This window comes from Mesocricetus auratus, unplaced genomic scaffold (genome assembly GCF_017639785.1).
Source record: "Mesocricetus auratus isolate SY011 unplaced genomic scaffold, BCM_Maur_2.0 Super-Scaffold_100676, whole genome shotgun sequence".
In the NCBI taxonomy this organism is placed as follows: Eukaryota; Metazoa; Chordata; class Mammalia; order Rodentia; family Cricetidae; genus Mesocricetus; species Mesocricetus auratus.
This window is the reverse complement of record NW_024429266.1, coordinates 99,843,456-99,867,909: the sequence shown is the minus strand read 5'-3', so window position 1 is coordinate 99,867,909 and position 24,454 is coordinate 99,843,456. Positions and strand designations below refer to the sequence as shown.

The 24,454-nt window shown below is 39.6% G+C and overlaps 1 protein-coding gene and 1 long non-coding RNA gene across 14 annotated transcripts in view; one reads left to right on the top strand and one right to left on the bottom strand.

Annotated features, from left to right (window-relative positions):
• Positions 1 to 24,454, top strand: part of LOC121136718 — an 88,747-nt gene that overhangs the window by 50,900 nt on the left and 13,393 nt on the right. The window lies entirely within an intron of this gene.
• LOC121136717 (STAM-binding protein-like) overlaps positions 23,269 to 24,454 on the bottom strand; it is a 40,489-nt gene continuing 39,303 nt past the window's right edge. For all 12 annotated transcript variants that reach the window (XM_040737626.1, XM_040737635.1, XM_040737625.1 and 9 more), the window contains one exon: positions 23,269 to 23,702. The gene's annotated coding sequence lies outside the window, so the exon portion shown is untranslated. The remainder of the gene's footprint in view (positions 23,703 to 24,454) is intronic.

The following is a 24,454-nucleotide window of genomic DNA, read 5'->3' as shown; positions in this document are numbered from 1 at the left end:
CCAACAGCCAAAAGAGAAAAGGCATGGAAATCCACATACAATCTCACCATCAAAAACATTCCAAAACAAACAAGAATGAGCAATCAAAGGTCATTAATATTCCTCAATATTTTTTTTTTGGTTTTTATGAGACAGGGTTTCTCTGTATTGTTTTGGAGGCTGTCGGTCCAGCCTGGCCTCGAACTCACAGAGATCCGCCTGCCTCTGCCTCCCGAGTGCTGGGATTAAAGGCGTGTGCCACCACCGCCCGGCAATATTCCTCAATATTAATGGTCGTAACTCACCCATAAAACAGCATAGGCTAACAGAATGGATTCGAAAAAAGAATCCTTCTGCTGCATACAAAAACACCTCAGTTTCAAAGACAGATGTTACCTCCGAGTTAAGGGTTATGAAAATGTTTTGCAATCAAATGGATCCAAGAAATAAGCAGGGGTAGCAATCCCATTATATAACAGACTAGACTATAAATGGAAATCAGTCAAAACAGATGAAGGAGGTCATTTTGTATTCATCACAGGAGAAATCCACAAAGATGAAGTCTCAATTCTGAACAACTATGCCCCATACACAAAGGCATACACAAATATTACTAAACCCCAAACCACGCATAAAACTTCACACACATATAGTAGGAGACTTCAACACCCCACTGTCACCACTAGACAGGATTACCGGACAGAAACTAAACAAAAAATCATAGGAGATAATAGAAGTTATGACTCAATTGGGTTTTACAGGCAACTACAGAACATTCCATCCAAACAAAAAAGAATATACCTTCTTCTTAGCACCACATGGAACCTTCTCATAAATCGACAACATACTTGGCAACATAGCAAACTTCAACAGGTACAACAAAATTGGAATAACTCCACAGATCTTATCAGACCACCATGCTTTAAAGTTAGAATTCAACAAGAATACAAATTGCAGAAACCCTACAAACTCATTGAAATTGAATAATATGCAATTGCACCAATCCTGGGTCAGAGAAGAAATTAAAAAAAAGAAATTAAAGACTTCCTAGAATTCAGTGAGAATGAAGACACAACATAATCAAACTTGTGGGACACTTTCAAAGCAGAGCTAAGAGGAAAGTTCATAGCACTAATGCCCACATGAAGAAACTGGAAAATAGTCACACTAGAGAATTATCAGTACAACTTAAAGCTCTAGTACAAAAGGAAGCAAACTCACCCAGGTGGAGTAGATGCCAGGAAATCATCAAATTGAGAGCTGAAATCAATAAAGTAGAAACTAAGGGTCAATGTAACGAAGAGTTGGTTCTTTGAGAAAATCAACAAGATAGACAAACCTTTATCCAAACTCACCAAACAGCAGAATGTGTGCAAATTTAAAACTTAGAAATCAAAGGGGGGGCATAACAACAGACACAGAGGAAATACAGAGAATCATCCGGTCATACTTTGAAAACCTGTACTCCAAAAAAATTCGAAAAATTGAAGGAAATAGACAACTCTCTGGATAGATATCACCTGCCAAAATTAAATCAAGAAAAGATAAACAATTTAAATAGATGTATAGCCCCTAAGGAAGTAGAAACACTCCTCAAAATCCCCAACCCCACGCAAAAAATGGCCTCAGTGCAGAATGCTACCAGAAAGTAAAAAATCAGCTTATACCAATTCTCCTCAAATTATTCCATGCAATAGAAGCAGAAGGGTCTTTGCCAAACTCTTTTTCTGAGGCTTCTATAACCTTGATACCCAAGCCACACAAAGTTACAACTAAGAAAGAGAACTTCAGACCAGTATCTCTCATGAACATTGATGCAAAAATACTCAATAAAATACTGGCAAATGGGATCCAAGAACACATCAGAAATCTCATCCACTATGATCAAGTAGGTTTCATCTCACGCATGCAGGGATGTTTCAACTTACAAAAATTTCATCAATGTAATTCACCATTTACACCAGTTGAGAAACAAAAATCACATTATCATCTCACCAGATGATGAAAAAGCATTTGATAAAATGCAACACACCTTCATGATAAAGGTCTTGGAGAGACTGGGGATAACAGAAACATACCTAAAAATAATAAAAGCTGCATACAGCAAAACAAGAGCCAACATCAAAGTAAAATGAGAGAAACTCAAAGCAATTCCTCTAAAATCAGGAACAAGACAAGGCTGTCCACTCGCTCCATACCTCTTCAATATTGTACTTGAAGTTCTAGCCAGAGCAATAAGACAACAAGAGGATATCAACAAAGTGGAAAGAAAAAGGTCACCATTTCAATATTTGCAGATGATATGATAGTTTACATAAGGGCGCCAAGAAACTCTACCAGATGATAAACAACTTCATGAAAGTAACTGGACACAAGATCAACTCTAGAAAATCAGTAGCCCTAGTAAATACAGATGATAAAAGGGTCAAGATAGAAATCTGAGAAACATCACCTTTTACAATTTCCACAAACAACATAAAATACCTTGGGGTAACGCTAACCAAACAAGGGAAAGACCTGTATCACAAGAACTTTGAGTCTTTAAAGAAAGAAATAAGACACCAGAAAATGTAGAGATCTCTAATGGTCTTGAATAGGTAGAATCAACATAGTAAAAATGGCAATCTTGCCAAAAGCAAACTACAGATTCAATGCCATCCCCATTGAAATCCCAGCACATTTCTTCACAGACATTGAAAGAAGAATTCTCAACACAAGGCAGTCAAAACAACCCTGTTCAACAAGGCAAAGTCCTGAGGCATCACCATCCCTGACTTCAAGCTCTATTATAGAGCTATAGTCCTGAAAACAGCTTGGTATTGGCACAAAAATAGACAGGTATGCCAATGGAATCAAATTGAAACCCTGATATTAACACACACACACACACACACACACACACACACATACACACACACATGAACACTTGGTTTTTGACAAAGAATCTAAAATTATATAATGGAAAAAAAGAAAGCATCTTCAACAAATGGTGCTGGAATAACAGGATGTTGGCATGCAGAAGACTGCAGATAGATCCATGTCTATCGCCTTACCCAAAACTTAAGCCCAAGTGGATCAAAGACCTCAGCATAAATCCAATGACACTGAAACACTTAGAAGAGAAAGTGGGAGATACTCTTCAATGAATTGGTACAGGAGGCCACTTCCTGTACATAACACCAGTAGCACAGACACTGAGATCAACAATTAATAAATTGGACCTGCAGAGGCTGAGAAGTTTCTGCAAGGCAAAGGACATAGTCAACAAGAGAAAAAGTCAGCCCACAGAATGGGAAAAGATATTCAGTAACCCCACGTCTGTCAGAGGGCTGATCTCCAAAGTCTACAAAAAAATCAAGAAGCAAGTCTCCAAAGCACCAAAGGATCCAATTAAAAAGTAATCTACAGAACTAAATAGATAATTATCAATAGAGGTGTCTTAAATGGCTGAGAGACACTTAAGAAAGTGCTCAACATCCCTAGAAATCAGGGAAATGCAAATCAAAACAATTCTGAGATACCATCTTACTCCTGTCAGAATGGCTAAAATCAAAATCACCAATGGCAGTTTATGCTGGTGAGGATGTGGACAGTTTATGCTGGTGAGGATGTGGATAAAGTTGGTGGGAGTGCCAACTCGTACAGCCAGTATGAAAATCAATATGGAGATTCCTCAGGAAAATGGGAATCATTCCACCAGAGGACCCTGCAATTCCACTCTTAGGCACATACTCAAAAGATGTACATTTATACAACAAGGATGTCTGTTCCACTATGTTTTTAGCAGAATTATGTGTAATAGGCAGAATCTGGAAGCAACGTAGATGCCCCTCAACTGAAGAGTGGATAGAGAAATCGTGGTACATTTACATAATTAGGTACTATTCAGCATAAAAAAGTAGTGGAATCTTGACATTTGCAGGCAAATAGGATGGTTTCTTCTAGTGTCATCCAAGTGAGGTAACCCAGTCACATAATGGCAAACATGGTATGTACTCACTCATATGGATGGATTTTAGACATGAATCAGGGAGAGCCAGTCTGAAACTCCACTGCCAGAGAGTCAGGGAAACAGGAAGGACCCTAAAAGAGATATACATGATACCCCAGAGAAAGTGGAATGAGGCAAGAACTCCTGAACATATTGGGAGCATGTGGGTTGGGAGGAGGGGAAAAGAGCCAGGAAAAGAGAGGGGCACAAGAGAATGGGAGAAGGCATGGGGGAGCAGGAAGGTTGAGTTGGGGGAATAGTAGAGATGAACAGGATGAGAGACACCATAATAGAGTGAGTTATTCTAGGTTTGAGGGGAGATCTGGCAGTAGTGAGATCTCCAGAGGTCTACAAGGATGACATCACCTGGCAAACTAAGCATTAGTGGAGAGACTACTTTAAAAACCCCTCAATAATAATGATTATGACAACTATCTTACATACCATCCTAGAACTTCCATCCAGTGACAGAAGCAGAGGCAGACACCCACAGCTTAACACTGAACTCAACTCCTGAAACCCAGTGACAGAGAGGGAGGAGTGATGAGCAAAGGGGTCAAGACTGGGCTGGTAAAACCCAGAGAAACAGTTGATCTGAAGAAGCTTGAGATCTTGGACCCCAGAAAGATGGCTGAGCGGCCAGCATGAGACTGATGGAGACACCCTGAATATGGGTGTCATTGAGGAGACCTAGGCAATCTCTATGGCTTTGGGTAGTGGACCAGTATTTATTCCTGCCACACAAATGGAATTTTGGGACAAATCCCACAATGAGGGATGCTCTCTCAACCTGGACACATGGGCAAGGGCTTGGGCCCTCCCCTGAGCAAAATGACAGACTCTAGAGATACCCTATGGAAGGCGTTATCCTCCATGGGGAGTGCAGTGGGGATTGGGTGGGGGATTGGCTGGGCTAATGGTGCTGGTGGGGGAGTGGGCATGGAGGGGAGAGAGAGAACTGGTGCCAACATGGGAAGCATGCTTGTTTCTAACTTAAATATATAATAAAAACTGTTAAAAACAACAAGGAACCAGATCTTTAAATATTCCACATATGATTGCGAGCAAAAGAACTTTCTTTTCAGCAGCCATGACACTTACCTCATTTGGATCCATAGCAGTGACAAGTCCTAGACAGCACTGTTGGTCTGTGAGTCAGGGCTTTAAAAAATTGCATGTCACCAAATATACAATTAGTTAGGAAAACAAATCCTTTGCTTCTTCTGTAATCAGTGTTCATTTAAGTTAATTTATGCAATGATAAAATAGTAACCACTAGGTCCATGCAAATTAGGCTTTTAATCCTGCAGGTCAGTTGATGAGATAGTAGTTAGAGCCTGACTAAAATTTGAATTGAAAAAAAAAGAGATTATAACAAAAATTTCCAAGAATTTACAATGGAGATCAATTCAAGATGGCAGTGGCTACTGGCATCTACAGAACCATGGAGCAGCTTCAAGGAGCCCTAGAACCCATAGAGGCACAGAGGGGAGAGGAGACAGCAGCAGATGAATCTGAAAGAGCAAAGCATCCCAGAAACAACTAAAAGACTTCAAGTCTTAGGGGAAGACACTTTTCAAAAATGGTGTCATTACATTGAAATAAAAAAGGTTTCAAAGAGCAGAGCAGAGCTCCATGCACAGCCAGAGAGAAGTGAAACTTGAGATATAGCAGCTCACACTAATGATATGGAGAATGGTTCTCTATGTGGATTGGGCCTCTTCAAAAGTCCTCCAGATACCATCCTGTATGTGAAGGTCTTGCTGTTGTCCATAGTCCAGACTCCCACCTAAAACAATGTGGAAGTCACTGATCTGTGCTGTCACTAGCTGTTATGAGCTAGGAAAGTCCCTTTTCAATGGTGCCTATGACTGCAGATTCATCTTTGAGAATTAGAGACTTATCACAGTAGGCTTTCTTTCCCTCCAAATAAATAAAAGAAAGAGTCTAGACAAGAACACACTAAAGAGGTTCCATAAATTGTGACAAGGATGTTAACATGTTGTTCTAAACCCTTGATTGCTCTGGCATGAGGGAGTGTTGTTGGGTGTAGGGAGGGACTCATTTATCCTTAAGGGGTGGCCAGTGGGACTTTGACCATGCTCCAGGGAGTACACGGACAACACAAATTAGACTTGTTATAGTCTTTTTGTTTTTTCCTTTTGGATGACCAAATGGGTGGGATGGTGGATTTGGGAGGAATAGGAAGGTAGTGTGATTACATTCATTGGATAAAATCCCCAAATAATAAACAAAAATATTACGATGGAAAAAATTACAAAGAATTTTAACATGAAGAAAGATTCCTTTAAATTTGAATATGGCTTTACTTTATAGAACATGTTCCTTGGGAATTTACTATGTAACAGAGGGGGTCAGTCATGGAACACACCTGAACAGACAGTTCTGAAAATGACGCTGCCTTATTTAGTTGGTTTGGAAGACATGAAACACAGTCCCCATCTCTCCCATGAATGTCCAGGCCTAACTGTCATCCCTGGGTCGAGGAAGGTTGCTCATTGATCCCTGACCTGGACACAGCTGTCTATCAAGCCTAGTCAGCCAAGGCAACCCTGGGGGCAACCATGGAGATGTGGCAGATATGTCAGAAAGTTCCTCTGACATCTCAACACCACGTCTCCACAGCACTAACACGGAAATGCTAATGTGGACAACTGAATAGAGGGAAGAATCATGGCCCATACTTGTCCAGACTACATACCCAGCTCTTTCTCTTCTTCATCTCAAGCAGTCCCAGGAACTCTCTTGTTTCCTTCCCTATACCATGGTCCTAATGACTCAATACATCAGAAGGCCCTGAGCCTTGCCAGCCTGTTATAACATCAAGGAAATTAAAGAGACATTTATTCACAGGGGGGATAAATGCTTTGTACAAATTCACAAATCTAGGAAATGTCCAATCCAAGACTACAGTTATGACACATGCCAGATATTCAGCAATTTCCTCTTCATTCCACATTGTTTGATGCTTCCCGATTTGGGAAGCTGTCCAATTAAACATTAAAGTTTCTTTTCCTGACTGACATCCTGAAGTCAGGAACAATGAACAAAAGGAGTAGATCTGTATAAAGGATGAGACAACAGGTTGTTGGATTAAAAAAGGAGTAGGATCTGGATAAAGGGATGAGAACATGTTTTGTTGTGTTTCACTCTAAATATCCACTTCTGTGCAGAATCAAAGATGCTGAGCCCTGAGGAATGTTTTGTCAGTTATTTCCAAGGTAACCTCAAAATTCTCTGGTGTTCATTGGCTAAGGGAGAATGATGTCATCAAGCAGGTGAAAGCCAATAGGTATCCCAGAAACCATTTGTTAAAGGGACAGAGTGAACACCTGCAAGAAGACTAGAGCAGCCCTACATGGCTGCAATCTGGGCAGCTAAAAACATATAATCCTGACTTGACAGTTTCTGTTTCCAGGACACTTAGTTCAGTAACAGTGTCACATGTTTCTTTCAAGTGGTCATTAATAAAATTATTTATCATTGACACATGATTTTCACATTTCAACTGATAACATTAGTGTATTTACATACATAGATGATGACTTGAAAAGTGTCTTAGTTACTGTTTTATTGCTGTGAAGAGCTGCCATGAGCAATGCAACTCTTCTGATGGAAAGGATTTAATTGGGGGCTTGCTTAATATGTCAGAGTCAGTCTATGATCATCGTGTTAGGAAGAATACATCATGGTATGACTCTGTAGTATAGCTGAGAGCTTTTCCTCCTGATCCATTGGAGGCATCTGAGTGAATGAGAGACAGAGACAGAGAATAAACATCAAAGCCCAAACCTTTTGACACAACTCAAATACACAACATATGCTCTAGCACTTTCCAAACAGTCCATCACTGTGGACTAAGCATTCAGTTATATAAACCCTGTGGGTAGACCATTCTCATTCAAACCACCAGTAAGTGGAACAGGAAGGCAGGATACCTAGAAGCTGTATGAAGGCAAACTTCCCAAAAGTGTGCCATTCAAACTTTTTGTCAAAGTGACAGCAGTTTTCAAGGATCAAAGGACATGATTGAACATCTCCTTTGGGCAGAATGTAGTACATTCCCACAATGGAGTAGTACTCAGCTACTCAGAATTGCCATTATTATATTTGAATGCAAATGGACAGCAACAGAATAAAAATCATCCTGTCTGAGGGAATGAACACCCAAAAGAGAAATAAGGCATGGATTCAGTTATATGTGGATACTTATAATTAAATAAATGAAAAACAAACTATAATACATATATAGAAGTACAGCTTAGGAATAGGGGAGTTTATTGAGTGTGGGGAGCAATAAATGAAGGCCCACTGGGAGTTGGCAATAAAATAGATTTTAGAGGTCGACTGGGCCCATGTGAAGAAGTGAAGATGTCAATCAGATGGGGCAGGGAGAAGAGAGTTGATGTAGGAGATTAGAGGAGAGACAGCTCAAATTGAGGGTTATTTGAGGGATGACACAGAAAACTACTGCTGTGGGAAATTCCTAAGCTATGTAAGAGTGATCTTAATGAGGTCTAATGATGGAAGATACAGAGTCCCAATAGGCTATCTCTTGTTTCCAAAGGAACTAGGACTGGGTTGCAGTGAGTTGAGTTGTTGAGCAAGTGGATCTCAGGAAAATCCCACAAACAACTCTGGCTGTTGCTAAAGCAATGAGGTGCTCTCTGTCAAATGATAGTGGGGCCCCATTGTTGAAGGACAACACCCATACAACTCACTAAACATGAAGTCAAACTGATGCCTACATGGAGCCTTCACCCCTGTGTCCTAGTGTCAGGTGGTAGGGAGGGTACTCTTCAGGCTTCAAAAGAGAAACATATACACCACCCAGGCACAAAGACTTTCAGTTACAGTATTTCTTGCCTGCAAGGTTTGCTGCAACAAATAAAGACTCTAATGAAATTGCAAAATACCAAAAAAATCAATCTTCCAAATACATTTTGTGAATATCCAATGCTCTAGTTGTTATATTTTCACGAAAGATTAGTTTTTAGAATTCGAAATTATATTACTTAAATTAAAAGTGCATGATGTATGCATTCCACTGCAATGAGAGAGTTTTTTTCTAAAATGGTTTTGCATAAGAAACATGACTTGAATTGCTGCTGATTCATCAGACACACAATCCTCCTATTCCATGCTAAGAAATATCAACAATGTTTATCCTCTAGCCATTAGAGTTAGTGTGGCCACTTTACTACTTTCAACACTTTTATTCTGTGTGTATTCTTGTTTCTGAGTGAAGAACCCCAGGGTAGATTTACTCCATCTTCCTTTTAGTTCTTCTGTTGTAAGACTGTGAAATGGCAAAGAAATAGTTTATAAATGTTCTTCCAAAATCAGAAAAGAAAACACAGTGAAGATATAACAAAACAAAGTGAATTCAAAGAGTCTAGTGGAATTTTGGTGGAAGCAAAACAAGGAAGGGAAATTGTAATACTGCCACAGGAAAGAAATGATGCACTACCTCAGAATTCATTATTCTGAAGTTAATCAGAGTTGCTATGAATCTATTCCCTAAACTGTAGAAAACTAAAGATGTGCAAAATCAGTGAAAATAACTTAATTGTAATTGTTCAGCAATGTATGCTACAGTCTAACTGACAAATATGCTTTGCAGACAAAGTACATTGAGCATCAGGATTCACTCCCAATTGGCCTCTCAGATTTAACATATTTAATTCTATTTCATGCAGGGCCATGCCTTCAGTTACTATATTTATTTATTTTACACCCCGATTTTTCTCTTCTCCCCAACACCCAACCATGTCCACATCCACTCCTCTGTTTCTGCTTCGAAAGGGCCAGTCCTCCCAGGGCAATCCCAAAGCATGGCATGTCAAGTTTCAGTAGCATTATTTACTTCCCCTTGTAGTAATGCTGGAGAAGGCAACCAAGTATGAGGAACAGGGTGCCAAAAGACAGCCAATGATTTAGAGGCATCCCCTGCTTCAATTCATCTCTAATTCGGAGATATCTTAATAGACAATGAAATTATCAATGTTTCCCACTACACTATGGCAGGGGAGTTGAGTAACAAAGTGATAAACAAGAAGGAAACATGGTCTTGGTCACTTCGGAAAGCTGCTTAAATCTTCTAATAAAATTGAACTTAATTTAATATTCAAATGTGACAACAACATATCATGGTTAGAATAAATTCAACAGCATTTTGGATGATGGAGAAATGACCCAATTGTTAGGAGCACTGGCTGCTCTTGTGCAAGACGTGTTTAATTCCCATCTACCACAAGATGTCATACAGACAGCCAATCCATCTATAACTCCACTTCTGTTCTTCTGAGTAGACATAAATGGTGCAGATACATACAGAGATAACACATACAATAAAATAAGCCCTTTTTAATTTTCTCAAACTATATCAGTACATGCAAAGGGCCAATGAGCTGGCCCTGGTAGTCCAGTAAAGGTCAGTGATGCCACTGACCAACTTTCCAATTGTTAAAATGAACACTGAAAGGTTCTGTAAGAGATGACAAAAATAGACAGGCCTCAGCAGCCATATAAACAAAAGTAAGAAATTAAAGAAGGGAGACGCTCCTTTTGTTGTTTGGCTTTTATGTAGGAAAATCAAAAGCCATACATGAGATTTCTGGTTCCAGATTCATAACCAAAGTTGATGCTCTGTCACTCACATGATTCAAGTAAAATGAGAGAAAATTTAAAGACAAATTAACTTTCTGAGCCACGGGGCACTGGGGTCATAGCACACACCAGCATACTATTTCTGAATAGTCAGAGAACCAGAGCTAAGCTCTACTCTGGTCCCAGAAGCCCCTGGGGAGCATACAAAGCAAGAACAGGAATTACAGGAAGTTGTGGATGAAGTGGACATCCCTGCTGATAGTGATAACTTTCCTCGATCACAATCACATCAGGAACTCATAGCTACAGTCTTTACTTTACACCCTGTTGGGTTCTCAAATGAAGATGCATGAACAGTCTTTTGAAGATTTAACAAGGAATGAAAGACATAGATTAGTCCTTGTTATACATTTTCAGAATGGCGCTGGTGAAGACAGCCCTCTCCAGACCAAAAGACCTCCAATATAATCACCAATAACAGTTAGTTACAAAGGGAAAAAGAGCTTCAAGACACAAGCCAGCTAATGGAATTCTGTAAGAAAAAAAGTTGGGAAAGATTAGCAGGAACTTGAGAGTAAAATACAAAGGCAAGCAATAGTCCTGAAACTTAAGAGCCCAAACCTACAGCATCTGATAAGCATAGCAGAGCTGCTACACTGATCTATACAGACCTACGAGCCTCTGTGGCTGAAAGCCTGGGTTATCCATTGCTTACAAAACGCTAACAGAGACCAATCCACAAATTTCCACAAGAAATGGAGGAGGGAGCCAGGACATACAGAAGAAGGAGCACCTAAGGGGGAAAGGCTAGAATGAAGGGAAGGAGCAAAAGGGGAAAAGGAGGAAGGAACAGAAGGAAAATGGGAAGCTGGGGGAGGAGAAGAACAGAGGGAAAGAAGGGAGCTTAAGACTAATGAAGAGGAGGACAAATGAACAATAGAACAAAAGAGTAGAAAGAGGGGAACAAGAAATAGCAGAATGAAGGAAAGACTGGTTAGGTATTAAGAGAAGAATATACAGTAAATAGCGTCTAGATCAATGATTTAAATGATCAGTATATCCATTTACAGATGAAAATTGGGAGAGAATAATTGTACAAGCTTCCTATACTTGCATGCTCTAAGTTGAAACAAAGACTGGCAGTCTAACTCCTGTGGTCACACAGGTATCATGATGCACCCTTCATTTCTTACTCTCACTATAAATCTCATTTGATAAAAAGCACAACACTTGCAGATTAAAGCATTTAGGAAGTGTGGTAGTTCTTGACTATATTCTATGTAACTAATTCTTGTCTCATTAGAAGGAAAATTCATGCAAAATGATCACCATGGTATCAGGAACATTTCACAAAGAATGGGTTAACATGGGAGGTTTCAAAATTCAGAAGCTTCTTCATGTGATTTGCTTGAATAATAAAATAAAATGAATAAGTTGTGCATTGATTTAGAAATGTACTGGAGTATTCACTGACGTAATTCATATTTTCAGCTCAATGAAAATGCATAAGAACAATCCCATAAAAGTACAATAAAACATGTTTAATAGTTGAAGAATTTCTTCTTTAGCCATACAAGGGTAGAACAATTTTGAGTTCTTCCTCAAAGATGTTACCCATTTAATTAGACAGTGCATATTGTCTTTAGGAGGGTTAAATGTGTTGGGCATCTGTTGGAAAAAAAAGACAGGTTTAGAGTTTATTGTTATGCCAAATGTTGTGTAGTCCATTTGTAAACAAAGCTGTTTTATAAAGGGTGGGAGGGTGGGGGGGGAAGGGGAGTGCAGGAGGAGGGGAGGGAGAGGGAACTGGGATTGACATGTAAAACAAGCTATTTAAATTAAAAAATAATTTAAAAAAAGGAAAAAATGCAACCATAAGGGGGAAAGGTTCTTAATAGAATAACCTTATTTCCATAACAAAGATTACAGAATGCAAAGCACTAGGTTGTCCATGTAGTTTCACAGACTGTAACAAGAAGTCCATTCATGGGTATATTTATTGGTAGTGACAGCAGAAAACTCATGAGGTGAGGGGTGATACGTGTCTCCAAACAAGACACTGTTTTTTGCTCTGAATTTAAACTTACTTTAAGGTACAAAGTATTGGAAATTTAAAATGAAATTAAAAGGATATAAGTTTATACACCAACTCCATAAGGATTTACACCATTTGTAGAATGGTAGATGAGACAAATGTGGGGGTCTGAGGCATGAAGTAGGAAGTTTACATCAAGATGACAGAATATTAGGATAGAGCAACACGAGGTTTCCTGATAAGAGGGCCTGAGACAGATCTTCCTTGGACTCTTAGAGAAGAGATATCATGGATTGTGTTGGAATACAATTCAGAATGAGAACATCAGTCACATTCCCACAGCTATTTTGTGTGTGGGTACAATTGTGTAGATGTGTTTCTAGAAATCACAACTATGGTATTTTCTGCTTGTCCAGACTTCAATGAGCTGTATATCTCAAAATAAAAACTCAAGCTTCTACAAGGTGTATTTCTGAAATTGTATAAAAGGAACCACTTTAAAAACATGGGACTAGGGCACCAATGCCACTTTTTACCAAAAGCCAAATCATAAAAATTACTTGTATTGTAAAAGAAACATGGATAGCATACATCCATATGCAAACTTTGCATTGACCCAAAGGGCAAAAAGATGATAGTGAGACTTAAAGATTTTTGTTTGTGGAAGGCAGTTTTCTCTATTTGTGGAAGGCTGCTTTATGTAACCATGGATAAATAACCAGCTCACTATTCTGTCCCATGTGACACCAGGCAAAGGTTTGCAATTATTTTCCACATCTGAGGTTGTATGTGAATTAAAGTTTGTGATTCCAAAGATCATAAACTTTCCACTAAACACATCCTCCCTCTTTCTTCCACATGTATAGTGCCCAGCCCATAGCCATGTTGACATTAAAGTTACTAACAGTGAGCAAGTGATAGCCAATGTACACGTGGAATAGGACTTCAAAGAAGAAGAGAATACATGCAGTGGGAATGCGGTCTTCATAGCATAAAGAACTTAGGAAACAAAACCATCCATCTTAGGCTTTCCTGTTTGTATGATTAATAAATTACAGCTATTAATCAGGACAAAATGCTACAGTAATTCCTGGGTACATACATACATAGACACATAGACAGATACATATATACATATATATGTATACAGATTTATACATAGATACATAGACAAAGAGATAAAAAGGTACATACAAAGATACTAAGTTAGGTAAGACAAACAGACAGAAGATAGACAGATTATTATGGATAGTCTCTTTCTTTGGTCAAAGCTGACTTGTGACTCACAGTGTATCCCAAATTCAAACTCATTGTAATCCTCCTGTCTCTGTCTTGGAGTGCAGAAATTACAGATTAGAACTACCACTTGCAAATTGGATAGCAGATTATATGCCCTACCTAAGAGTTTACATGAAGTTTGTGCCCTGCAGAATCATTAAAGACTGTCCATTAGTTAGTGTAGAGATAATCCTATTCTGGTTCATATAACCATAAATTGATCCAAGGCACAAGCAAGAAAACTTTATTCACCATCTAATAAAGATGTTACATATGGCCTTGTGACAATACCTGAAAGACCTCACTTGTTTAAGGTGTAGCCTTATAGACAGAGTACAGCAAACTGTACATTCCTGAATTATGATTCATCAATTATAATACATTCTATTTGAAAAGCAGACTTGATGGCCATGCATGACTGTGGAGTTAATAATTTTTGTACTCATGCTGAATACCTAGAGTTGAGGACTTCCTGCTAAAGAGATATGTAAATGTTCAGAGTGGGCCTCCAATAGTCCCAGAGAAAGGACAGAACAACAGAGACAAAATATGCAGACTTGAAACCTGAGTTGAGCAGTCTTTGCATCTATCATCTCAATCTAATTGTTCTTCCTTCATTTATTGTATGTACAGATTAAGATTATTCAGTCAGGTGAGTCTTTTGTTCTATTATAGAATGTAGAAGAATATTGCTGAGATCCAGAAATAGCACAGTACACTTGAGTGGATAAGGGTTACTGCCCATTCTCTTTGGAGCACAAAAGCTCTTTCCCTAGACCCTACAGTAGGGACAGAACCTTTCTTTGGGAGTGTGTTTTCTGAAAGAACTACTCTGCCAGTGTCTTGGGCCCAGCACAGAAGCCGAGCTGTTTTACCACGTTTAGCCATCCTGGTTACAGAGCACAAAGGACATTCTTTTAATCAAAATTGTTACATCCCTTTGCACAATCCTGCTTTCTATCCTTCCACACCATTGGGTTGAGTTTGTAGACTCATTAAAACTTTCTGCACGTAACAATTTCTCACAATCTGCTTCCAGAGAAATGAGCCAGAAAAATACACTCAGCTAACTATCTTGTAAAAATATTAGCACAAGCATCAAGGGGTAAATTGCAACTTTAAAGATCCTGTGTGAAACCAGTATCTTCATGTGACCCGTAACATCATAGTTCTGTAGGTAATTCTGAAGAGATGTCCTGATTCCAAGTCTAAAAGGCCCTTCCTCTGCTGCTTTCTGAGACATCTCATGAGAAATTTACTGTTTGTAGTTGCTCTCTGTTCTGTATCACCTATGTCATAGCTTTGAAGACTAAGCAGATCCTTGGACAAGACAACAGCATTTACTTAAGTCACTCATATCATCACTCTGAAAAACAAACATTAGAGAAGCTCGCATGCATTACTCTCATGCTCAGACTTGAGTCTAACAACCTTGCTCACATCTGTATCCACCTGCCTGTCATGAAGAGGCAGGGGTTTTATCATTACATCAATTATATGCAATTAGCTGCGCAGGTGGTTTTCATACTTACCATGAGAATAGCGAACACAAGAAACAGAATATAGTAAGTCAAGCTGTCCTGCCTACTTCCAACAAGGAAAGATTTCTAGATCTCTCTGTAATTGCAGGGTCTAGATGGTCCTAGAATGTGACCATATCAAGAAGGGATGAAAAGCAGCGAAGAGAAGTATGAGTCCAGCCTGTGCCCACACAGAGAAAGGAATACTTCTGGGAGAAGAAAGCAACAGAGTCGATCCCAGAGTCCAATATCCAGGTTTACTCAATGAACTCAGTACTGACATTCTATACAGTCAGCAAGGAGACCTTGGATATCTTCTTGGGCCATGGACACATGCATACAGCTCATAACTCAGACCCACAGAAAGGGATACTCACCTGACTTCCCTCAACCTGGGTGTTACAACTTGCCAAAGACTATAGTGTATGCTGATTTTGCACATCATATAAACAGCATTCACAGATTCATCAGTTAACCTTATAAGAGCACTGTCATGATAGCCCAGGCTTAAGGTCATGGGGAGTGGTATTTGCATGCCATGATTGCCTCCTTTCACTAGCTCAAACTTCAGACTTCATGAGTACTGAAGGTCTCCAAGCATATTATCCAACTAATCCCACATTTAACTTGGAATGGAAACTTCCCATTGGAGGCTGCCTGGTAATCTTGGTGTTTCCATGCTGATTCATGTAAACAAATTTAAATCCTAAGAGGTCACCTGTGACAAGTGACCAGAGACCAGTTAGTGCTGTATATTGAATACACTTGTCTCTGATTTCTGCTGATTAGATAAGAATGACCAATTATTCTTGATTAGTTGTTCTATGTGTTAATGATACACTCCCCGAGACCATGTCAGGTATGGAACAAAACGTTAAACCATTTTGATTTATCACTCCTTCCCTCATTTTTACCATACATTTAATCTTTCATAAATGGGGATATTATCACTACTGACATAGATATCTTGAGGTGAATATCACCTTTATCTTTTCTTGATACTATGTATGTGAGTTTGGACAGACAGTTTGCTCTCAACTGTTTTCCATCCACCAGAGAGAGATAACAATGTCACTATGGTGTTTTGAAGAGAAATCAAAGGAAAGCTGAGGTCCTGGTATTTGTTCACACACCAAAAATCCTAGGACAAGACAGGCAGAGGCAGTTGGATGTCTACATTTGAGGCCAGGCTTACCTACTGAGCAAGTTCCAGGGCAGTCACGATTTGGTAATGAAGGGGACCATAAAATCCAGGAAGCTAGTGAAGATTTAATTGAATAACAGGCCATGGTCAGGGCACAGAAAACAGTAGAACTTGACATCTTATGTGACATGCTTATGGCTTTATTTCCAGGGATAGAAGAGAGTGTTAAGGGAAGCCTTTTCTTTGCTAGCCGCTTTGGTTTATCCCCCGCCAGCCGCCTGGGCTCTGCTGCGATGTAGTCCCCAAATAACACACAAGACGCTGTATTAATTATGAAGCTGTTGGCCTTGCTTGTTTCTTACTAGCTAGCTCTGACTTAAGTAATTACCCCATAATTGTTAATCTAAGTATGTTTCTTACCGGAGAATAGTTCCAGGCTTCCTACCCCCATGGCGTTACATGTTGACTCTCTGTGTTTCTCCTTCCCAGAATCCTCCTGGACTCCTAGCCCCACCTATCTAGATTCCTATTGGCCAGCAGTAATTTATTAACATATACACAGGACTTCCCCAACAAGAGAGAGGTTATGGAATATGCCTGGGCAGGTAAGAAGGTTGTAAATGCCAGTCATGTTGCATGGGTGTATGGGCATGGATTCCTGGAGAGTCCATTGTGTGAAACTGTCAAGGTGAAGCTAAGATTGCCTTGGTGTACCCAAGACTTTGGAGATGCCAGATTCCAAAGAAATCTGTCCACTGGGAGTGGAAGAAAACCAAGAAAAAGAAGTGTGGTGCAGTCAACAAAGCAGAAAGGAGTTGGCAGTTTCCAGAGCATTTTGACAATACACATAGAGGTTCAGAGTTTGGAGTGTGCCCATTATGTTTTGTGTCATGTATCTAATATCCAATATCAAATTTGTTGACTCTCAATGGTAATATAAATCATGTGTCATCGTATCATGGAAGTATGTGTTGTGATGTTTTTCTTTGATTTTTACAAGGGTTTCAGTTAGAGGATTGACATGACTATACAGATTCATTAAGACTTTTAAACTGGTGCAGATACCATGTGACGTTTGAAGCTTCTCTTATTGAATTCTTCATGATATATGGTATAAGCCAATGTAAGGCAGGGAGTGGAATTGGCTGGGTTGAGTAAAAATGTCCCCTTATAGGTGACATTAGAAAGAGCTGTGGTTATAGGGATAGCTGAGCCTTGGTTGGAGGAAGTGCTTCAGTAAGTGGAGGGCTTTGAGGTTTAAGAAGCTCATGCCAATTCTCTGCTTGTTGCTACTTGTTTCAGATACAGAACACACAGAATCTTGTCCAGTCCTAAGTCTGCCTGCTTTCTCCATGCTTTCCGTCAAGATAGTAATTGAACAATTCTTTGTAAGTGTAAACGAGTAACATTTCAAAGTTTTCCCTTATAAAATGTGCCATATTCATAGCATTTCCTCAAACCAAAACAATGAAAACTAGGACACTAGAAAATAGAATCATGTACCAAGGGGAAATTGCTATTATTTACATCACAGCCAAAAAGGGACCAAGTTTATAATGGAAAAATTAATGCAGCTGAAAATACATATTGATATACACACAGTGACAGTGGGCAACTTCGTACCCATAATGCCACTAATATACATGACATACAGACACAATGTAAACCGAGAAATACCTTGTCTTAACAGCTACTATAAACCATATGAACCTAACATATTTTCACCAAATATCACAAAAACTAAAGGACAACATTTCCAGAAACAGAGCAAGTACCAACAATTACAGGGAGAATGAAACAACTACCTGCATCCTAACATAAATATGAACAAATTTGGACATCAAAAGCAACATACAGCTTACATACCTATGGACAAAGTACAGTTCTTAAACTTAAAAAATCTGGACCAAGAAATGAGGAGGAAGAAATAGTGCAATAAAGACAGAAAGAGAGGAGGAGAAAGAATGTACAGACTTCCTGGAATTCATGAAAATTAAAACACAAAATATGACAACCTACGGCATCCAATAAAGGATATGTTAAGTGGAATGTTCAGAGTAGTTAGTCACTGCATAAAGAAAATGGAGACACCCCATTCTAGTACCCTAACAGAAAACATAAAAGCTATATACAAAAAATGAATGACACCAAGAGAATAAAATGTAGGAAATAAATGAAATGAACAATGGGACATAACAACTGGCACCTGGGAAATACGTTGTTTTCGCATATATGGTTGGTATCTCTTAAAAGCCAGGTCATTTCAAAAGTGCAACAGTAATAAGAAAAGGGGACTGAGGTAGCAGTTAAAAGAGAAAGGAGTAAGGAAATTAAATCAGTATAGGAAGTTATAGAAAATAATATATTTTCAAAAAATGAAAATAAGCAAATTTTAAAATTCATTAAAAAAGAAAGGATGGGAATTAAAAACAGACCACAGTCCTATTCCTGTATACATACATACATACATACATACATACATACATACTTCCTTCCATCCAACAATCCACCCAACAATCCATCCATCTGTCCTTCCAAGCATCGATCCTTCAAACCATCCACACATGCATCTATCCATCTATCCATTCACCTGTCCATCTGTCCATCTGCCCATCCATCCATCATCCATCCATCCATCCATTCATCCATCCATGAACAAATTGAACCATCTGTAGTTTTATGTCTATTGTCAGAGTGTTCAATAGCACTGCCCTGGTAAAGTTCTGCACACTTTGGTTTACAGTGCAGCTGGAAAGCCATGTTTCTACTGAAAGGTCAATGACCAAAAGAGTGAATGAATCATCCTACTGTCAAGAATTGTCACAGAGAATGTATCACATTATCTGACTATTGGTGAATTAGGAGGGAATCTGGTAGGGGGGATGACAGGGACATTCTGCTGTACATTGGAAAAGGACATTCTAATGGCAGAGTTTTGTCCAGCACTACAAAACATTAAAGTCTCTATATGGGGGAATAGTGCTACTGGGCTGCACATGTAGCTTCATGCTACAGCACTAGCTCACAGTGAAAGAGGTTTTGAGTCAAAGCTCTGGCTCTTTTGAATGAAGACAGCGAAACAGGCTCTTCTGTGTGACAGTTAGAAAGAGGAATGAATATAAATGTCTCCTACACCCATGCCCATGCTATGATATACTCCATGAACCTACCAGGGAGTGACAGAAAGGGGTGACATGACACAAAACAAAATGAGGAAAGATACAAGATCACCCCATATTTCAATGAAACACAAAAGAATTTCTTGTCTGGGAACATACGATGAGGTGGATAATGGGTAATTCTTTTTTCTCATATCAAGAAAGGCACCCGGATGGAACACAGCACCCAGCGCCAACAAATGCCTTCTTCCTGCAGGTGTTCCACTCTGTTTATCCTGGACTCAGACCCACGCATGGGACATAATGCGGGAAATCGGGGATTCTACAGAGGTGGTTGAAAGGAGGAAGAGGCTTATCAAACTGTCACACTCATTGTACTGCAGATAAAGAGAGAAGGCAGCCAGATTCAAAGGCTCACTATAATTTTGATACTATAAAAAGGGAGCAAAGAAAATAGCAATGTCCGTGCTTCTGAAGCCTGAGTAGTGTGATACACACTGACTTCCTCAACAGTGGCTAAAGGAACAAGCATATCGCAGGAAAACAAAAGATGAGGCAGACAGAAATGATCCAGAGGTAGCTATGTCTGTGTAGCATAAGACCAACAAAATTATGAAAGAGGAAACATGTTCATCTAGCCTGAACATAAGACTTTCTGCTTGGTATTCTACAAGAAGCATCCAAATTCAAGCATTTCCACAAGGAACATATGACCACTGCTTCTGAAAGTTCATAGGTATGAAAAGTTGTCTAAGGTTCTCCTATCTAGAAACACATCTGAACTAGGACACAGATGCAGGGCAAGAAACAGAGGTGTCTAGGTCAAAGCAAGGGTTAAAACAGAGCATCTAGGAATTTCCTAGATAGTTATCACTTGCCAAAATATAATCAAGTATGGAGATTCCTCAGGAAAATGGGAATCAATCTACCACAAGACCCAGCAATTCCACTCTTAGGCATATATCCAAAGGAGGCAAATTCATACAATAAGGGCATCTGCTCCACTATGTTCATAGCAGCATTATTTGTAATAGCCAGAACCTGGAAGCAACCTAGATGCCCCTCAACTGAAGAGTGGATAGAGAAAATGTGGTACATTTACACAATGGAGTATTACTCAGTAGAAAAAAATGGAATCTTGAAATTCACAGGTAAATGGATAGCACTGGAAGAATCCATCCTGAGTGAGGTAACCCAGTCGCAAAAAGACAAACATGGTATGTACTCAAACATATATGGATTTTAGACATGGATCAGGATAGTGCCAGTCTGCACTTCCACTGATAGAGAGTCTGGGAAACAGGAAAGGACCTAACAGATATGCATAGTATCCACGACAAGAGGAATGAGGCAAGATCCTCTGAAGAGATGGGGACCACGTCGAGGGTGGGGGAGAGTGGGAGCTGAGAAGAAGAGAGGGGGAGAAGAGTAAGAGAGAGTAGGTCATGGGGGAACATGAAGGTTGAGTGGGGGGTAGGATAGGCAGAAGAGGGAATCATAGGTTAGAAGACAGATCAGGCATTATTGTGACCTCTAGTTATCTAAAGGGATGACACCAATTGGCAAGCTAAGCAATAGTGGAGAGACCACCTTGAATGCCCATTCCTGATAATGAACTTGATGTCTATAACCATCCGGGAGCCTTCATCCAGTGACTGATGGAAGCAGAGGCAAACACCCACAGTTAAACACTGAACTGAACCCAAGGAACCCAGTGACAGAGAGAAAGGAGTGATGAGCAAATTGGCAAAGAATGGGCTGGCAAAACCAGCACAGACAGCTGTTCTGAACAGGGGAGAGCTCCTGGACCTGAGAACAAAAGCAGGGAGGGCTCCATGGGACTGATCTGGACACCCCGAATGTGAGTGTCAGTGAGGAGGCCTGGGCAACCTATGGGGCCCTGAGTAGTGGATCAGTGTTTATCCCTGGAATACAAACAGACATCCTGTGTCCATAGCACAAAGAGGGATGCTCTCTCAGCCTGGACTCTTAGGGGAGTGCCTGGACCCTACCATGAGTGAAATGACAGACTCTAGATATCCCCTATGTTGAATGATTTGGCAATAGGGTGGGAGGCTGGGGGGGCATGGGGGGTGTGGGAGGAGGGGAGGGAGAGGGTTCTGGGATTGACATGTAAAACAGCTATTTAATAAAAAAATTTTAAAAATGCAAGCTAAGCCTAGACATTTATAAGAAAATACAATCCTTTATGTTTGATTTATTTGGGTACTGGCTGGCATGTCCCCAAAAGAGGCAAAGATAAATACTATAGAGTGAAAACTTTGAAGTACAATTTCATATTTAAAATTCCTATAGAGTAAATGTTCAACAAATAACAGATATATACGAGAAGGAAAATCAGGTTATAAATATGTCACTGGGTGTGTATCAAAGTAAGCATGATGAGGTTAAGAAGTCAGTCTCACACAAGGGAGTTCTTAGTGTACTATTCCATAACTACTGCCAAGTGGGAGCTCATTGTACAGGTGTGGATTGACACTGATACACATGTAGTTTGAAATATAAAAGGCAAGCAGTATCTCCTAGGAGATTTCCCTTTCCACCACTGTGTAGGTGGATATGCATTAACCAGACAGAAAGCCTCCTTCACTATGTGGCTGGGATACTTGACCCATAACTGCTCTGAGTGTCCTCATTTGAAAAAGTAATGACTGTCCACTAAACAGGAAAATGTCTCCATGACAGATATGGGATCCAAATGTATGTCATAAACACAAATCCAATGTACCTGTTACTGTTATTGTTTCATGCAATAATTTATCTGAGTAAATAATTTTTCTAGAAAAGTATGAAATTAAATCTGCAGGACAAAAAGCCAGAAATGTGGATAGTCCAGATACAGAATCAGAAAAAGAATACAAAATTTTGAAAGCAAGAAGTGAAACCAAACAGTCATATTGTAAAGAAATATTTGAAGGGGACAAAAGACTAGATGATGTCAAGAAATGTCAAAATCTTAGGCTCACTAATAATGAATATGGGTCATTGAGATGAAAAAAGCTGACAGAAACTACCCGAGGGAGGAGTGTAGATTGGTCTGGTCTCAGTGTTTCAAGAGAGTTCAGTCCACCACAGAGAGGAAGGCATTGCAGTAAGAACTGGGGCATGAGACTGTGGCTCTTCACTCCATGGAGATGTGAAGAGGAGGTCAATCAGAACATGGGATGGGATATTGAACTTGAAATGTCAGGAAAATCACATATCCTCCATACATGCTACTTTGTTAAAGGAAAAAGTGTGATTAATATATGGAAACTACTTTTCTTGAAGTGTCTAAATATTTTTCTATAAAATTACCACTTGAAATGTGCCATAGACTATTTAAATTGGAATTCGGTAGAGAAAAGAGAAGGAACAGTTTAAGTAAGGCTGAGAGTTTCAGGTGTGGTGGGACACACACACACACACACACGCATACACAAGTTTATAGACACACAATCACATAGATATTCTCAGCACTAGGGAGAGGGGGCAAAAAGGTGATGGAGATATTTTAGACTAAAACAATAATAAAATAAAGAGAAAATGAAACTACTAAATCACCTTGGCAATTAGGTAAAAACCAGATTATTTTTGGCTCTTCTCAGATGAGAACATAATAAAACCTGAGCTCTAAAGCCAAGAGAAAATACAGTACAACAATAAGGTAAGCTGAGGTCACTGAATTCCTTAGTGTGATGAACCTCATCCAGGGATGGGTGGTCATATTGGAGATCTGGATCAACAGAAGAAGACTGTCTGGGACACTTCTCAACTAACCAGTTCTATATATTTGCCTCTCTTACAAATAAGGCCTGTCTGTGCTTCCAGATTCCACTGGATTCATGGATCAGTTTTTCTCTTCATCACTGGTCCTCCTGATTCCATCAGCTATCTCTACTCTTTCTGGCTGGTCCTCCTGGCTCCATCAGCTGCCAGTATCAATCTTCTCTGCATGTGATGTCCAGGATGGCCCCTCTGGCTCCAACAGCATCTGGTTCATGACCTTTATACAAAGAACAGTGCCCATAATGCTTTGGTCTTCTTGCTTTGGCCCACTATTTTTTACTCCCTCCCTCACTTTTTTCCTTCCATGCTCCCTTCCTTCTTTCCTCCCCTTCTTTCTTCTTTTTTGTGTAATAGTTTCAGACATATAGTAAAATTTAGAAATTTTTCCTACTGCCCCCTCTCATTCTTCTCCCTCTTGCTGAAACCACCATCGCTTTCTGCTGTCATGTCTTCTCTAATGTATAACTTGCTAAGTCAAGTTATAGTTTCTTGTCTAAGTGTTTGCAGGATGGCATATTCTGGGAAAAAGGCAATTTGTAAGGGCTGCACCAGTAAAGCAAACGTCACCCATTCCTGATCAACAATTAACAGCCAATTATCCCCCAAGTAGGAGTAGGCCTAGCGGTCCCCTATCATCCACAATGGATGTTGACAAGGTCAGTCCTGAACAGGTCTTGTGTAGGTCACATATGCTATGTCATAATCAAAAATGTGTGTTGTTGCTGCTGGCCTTCTCCATAGTCTCAGCTCTTATGTATGTCCTGACAACCTTCTAAATTGTTTTCTGAATCTGAGAAGTTTGAGATAGCCATCCCACTTAGGGTACAATTCTACCAGCACTGATTTTTGGCGTTTTTGTTTGTTTGTTTGTTTGTTTGTTTGTTTTGGTCAGTGATTAGCTTCTGCATCACTCACCACTTGCTGGTTTCTTTTTATACTATCAGTATATTGTGATTCAAATGAATCGCT